Source organism: Myxine glutinosa, chromosome 1 (genome assembly GCF_964187855.1).
Source record: "Myxine glutinosa chromosome 1, kmMyxGlut1.1, whole genome shotgun sequence".
NCBI classification, from domain to species: Eukaryota; Metazoa; Chordata; class Myxini; order Myxiniformes; family Myxinidae; genus Myxine; species Myxine glutinosa.
The window spans coordinates 180,532,299-180,536,521 of record NC_136261.1 but is presented as its reverse complement, the minus strand read 5'-3'; the positions used below and the strand labels follow the sequence as shown (position 1 = coordinate 180,536,521).

At 28.7% G+C, this 4,223-nt stretch overlaps 1 non-coding gene across 1 annotated transcript; it reads right to left on the bottom strand.

The window, feature by feature from the left end:
• Positions 1-3,428: 3,428 nt before the first annotated feature.
• On the bottom strand, positions 3,429-3,622 carry LOC144889928 (U2 spliceosomal RNA). The gene has a single exon (XR_013622146.1). It is a non-coding gene; the product is annotated as a U2 spliceosomal RNA (small nuclear RNA).
• Positions 3,623-4,223: the final 601 nt, after the last annotated feature.

Below are 4,223 nucleotides of genomic sequence, written 5' to 3'. Positions count from 1 at the left end.
AATCCTTTCATTTCGTAAATCGTTTCATTTAGTAAATCTTTTCATGAAGTAAATTCTTTCATTTATTAAACCCTTTCATTTAGTAAATCCTTTCATTTAGTAAATCGTTTCATTTAGTAAAACCTTTCATTTAGTAAATCGTTTCATTGAGTAAAACCTTTCATTTAGTAAATCCTTTCATTTAGTAAATCCTTTCATTTAGTAAATCCTGCCATTTAGTAAATCCTTTCATTTGGAAAATCATTTCATTTAGTAAATCCTTTCATTTAGTAAAACCTTTCATTTAGTAAATCCTTTCATTTAGTAAATCCTTTCATTTAGTAAATCGTTTCATTTAGTAAAACCTTTCATTTAGTAAATCGTTTCATTGAGTAAAACCTTTCATTTAGTAAATCCTTTCATTTAGTAAATCCTTTCATTTAGTAAATCCTGCCATTTAGTAAATCGTTTCATTTAGTAAATCCTTTCATTTGGAAAATCATTTCATTTAGTAAATCCTTTCATTTAGTAAAACCTTTCATTTAGTAAATCCTTTCATTTAGTAAATCCTTTCATTTCGTAAATCTTTTCATTTCGTAAATCCTTTCATTTAGTAAATCGTTTCATTTAGTAAATATTTTCATTTAGTAAATTCTTTCATTTATTAAATCCTTTCATTTAGTAAATCCTTTCATTTAGTAAATCGTTTCATTTCGTAAGTCTTTTCATTTAGTAAATTCTTTCATTTAGTAAATCGTTTCATCTCGTAAATCCTTTCATTTAGTAAATGCTTTCATTTAGAAAATCTTTTGATTTAGTAAATCGTTTCATTTAGTAAATCCTTTCATTGAGTAAATCGTTTCATTTAGTAAATATTTTAATTTAGAAAATCGTTTCATTTCGTAAAACCTTAAATTTGGTAAATCCTTTCATTTAGTAAATCCTTTCATTTAGTAAATCCTTTCATTTAGTAAATCCTTTCATTTAGTAAATTCTTTCATTTATTAAATCCTTTCATTTAGTAAATTCTTTCATTTAGTAAATCGTTTCATCTAGTAAATCCTTTCATTTAGTAAATCCTTTCATTTAGTAAATCGTTTCATTTAGTAAAACCTTTCATTTAGTAAATTGTTTCATTTAGTAAAACCTTTCATTTAGTAAATCGTTTCATCTAGTAAATCCTTTCATTTAGTAAATTCTTTCATTTAGTAAATCGTTTCATCTAGTAAATCCTTTCATTTAGTAAATCCTTTCATTTAGTAAATCGTTTCATTTAGTAAAACCTTTCATTTAGTAAATTGTTTCATTTAGTAAAACCTTTCATTTAGTAAATCCTTTCATTTAGTAAATCCTTTCATTTAGTAAATCCTGCCATTTAGTAAATCCTTTCATTTCGTAAAACCTTTCATTTAGAAAATCATTTCATTTAGTAAATCCTTTCATTTAGTAAATCCTTTCATTTAGTAAAACCTTTCATTTAGTAAATCCTTTAATTTAGTAAATCGTTTCATTTAGTAAATCCTTTAATTTAGTAAATCGTTTCATTTAGTAAAACCTTTCATTTAGTAAATCCTTTCATTTAGTAAATCCTTTCATTTAGTAAATCCTTTCATTTAGTAAATTCTTTCATTTAGTAAATCGTTTCATCTCGTAAATCCTTTCATTTAGTAAATCCTTTCATTTAGAAAATCTTTTGATTTCGTAAATCGTTTCATTTAGTAAATCCTTTCATTGAGTAAATCGTTTCATTTAGTAAATATTTTAATTTAGTAAATCGTTTCATTTCGTAAAACCTTTAATTTGGTAAATCCTTTCATTTAGTAAATCCTTTCATTTAGTAAATCCTTTCATTTAGTAAATCCTTTCATTTAGTAAATTCTTTCATTTATTAAATCCTTTCATTTAGTAAATTCTTTCATTTAGTAAATCGTTTCATCTAGTAAATCCTTTCATTTAGTAAATCCTTTCATTTAGTAAATCGTTTCATTTAGTAAAACCTTTCATTTAGTAAATTGTTTCATTTAGTAAAACCTTTCATTTAGTAAATCGTTTCATTTAGTAAATCCTTTAATTTCGTTAATCGTTTCATTTAGTAAAACCTTTAATTTAGTCAATCCTTTCATTTAGTAAATCCTTTCATTTAGTAAATCCTTTCATTTAGTAAATCCTTTCATTTAGTAAATCCTGCCATTTAGTAAATCCTTTCATTTCGTAAAACCTTTCATTTAGAAAATCATTTCATTTAGTAAATCCTTTCATTTAGTAAAACCTTTCATTTAGTAAATCCTTTAATTTAGTAAATCGTTTCATTTAGTAAATCCTTTAATTTAGTAAATCGTTTCATTTAGTAAAACCTTTCATTTAGTAAATCCTTTCATTTAGTAAATCCTTTCATTTAGTAAATCCTTTCATTTAGTAAATCCTTTCATTTCGTAAATCCTTTCATTTAGTAAATCTTTTCATTTCGTAAATTCTTTCATTTATTAAATCCTTTCATTTAGTAAATCGTTTCATTTAGTTTATCGTTTCATTTAGTAAATCTTTTCATTTAGTAAATTCTTTCATTTAGTAAATCGTTTCATCCAGTAAATCCTTTCATTTAGTAAATCCTTTCATTTAGTAAATCCTTTCATTTAGTAAATCGTTTCATTTAGTAAAACCTTTCATTTCGTAAATTGTTTCATTTAGTAAAACCTTTCATTTAGTAAATCCTTTCATTTAGTAAATCCTTTCATTTAGTAAAACCTTTCATTTAGAAAATCATTTCATTTAGTAAATCCTTTCATTTAGTAAATCCTTTCATTTAGTAAATCCTTTCATTGAGTAAAACCTTTCATTTAGTAAATCCTTTCATTTAGTAAATCCTTTCATTCAGTAAATCGTTTCATTTAGTAAAACCTTTCATTTAGTAAATCGTTTCATTTAGTAAAACCTTTCATTTTGTAAATCGCTTCATTTAGTAAAACCTTTCATTTAGTAAATCCTTTCATTTAGTAAATCCTTTCATTTCGTAAATCGTTTCATCTAATAAAACCTTTCATTTAAATGACGTCATAATTAAGGTAACGATAGCATCATCCTTAACATATCTTATTCCACTCGTAGAGTACTTGACAATGAGCCATGTATTCCATGGAGCGGTTTCAGAGATACAGATGTAGCTTTTTTCGATTTTTCAAAGATGGCACCTGTACCACGTGACCTGTGACGTAATAAAAATATTTTTCATTTTTTTATTATACAAGCTGAGTTACTCCGATGGTAACATTTCGCGCCAATCGGGCCAACAGTTGCAGAGAAAATGATTTTTAAAATGCAGACATGTATTGCATACGCACCTGAATGCTTAACTGAGTTTTCGCTCCTTGTGGGCAGGCTAATTACAAACAAAGACTTCAACAAACACTTTCCATTTCATCAGTATCTTTTCTTTGTTTCAATTTTCCCCAAGGGGGTGCACCATTCCCGGAGGTACTGCAATACCGGGTCGATACGTGGAGCGGACGGAGCAAGCCCCTAAAATCCAACTCCCGATACCAAAAATCCATTTAATAGACGAGTCCCGCATTGCAGGACATATCAGCTATTAAACTAATAAGAACAGATACTACACTTGATCTGAGCCAAAAGGCCGAGAAGCGATAACTAAAAAATAATTCAAAAATCCTTTTCCATGAGGATCACCTTTATTATTCAGCGGCGCCGATTCAGGAAAATCCAAATTCCCTCGAAATGTCCTCCCGTTCGGCGCCTCCATTGCAGCTCCGAGCCTCCGTCCATATTCTGCTATTAAACAATTCCGATGTGATATATTCATGTTGTTTATGTTAGGAGAAATATAGGATTTAGTGGATGAAGAACAACAGGAAGAGGGAGCGAGAGCTGTAACATCACGTGATTTCCTCGGGAAGTCAGAGCCGCGCCAGGTGTAAAAACGCGGCATTCTCGTCTCTGGATCGACATTCCAATGGAATTGGACATCAGAAACCGGGTTGTTTACACATTGTCAATAGCACATTGGGGGAATCCTAATCTGGATGGGAGTTTATTATCATTTTACTGGGATAAAACCACGTGGTTTCATGCGAACACAGGCGCGTTCTGCCAATCAGAAATTCTGAAAGAGAAAGCGGTGTATAAGCATCGATTAATCCACCAAAGTCACTGAATCACGTGGTATTGAACAGCTGATGTCTGGTTAAGTCGCCATCTACTTTACAGTAAGTATGTCTATTAATTACATA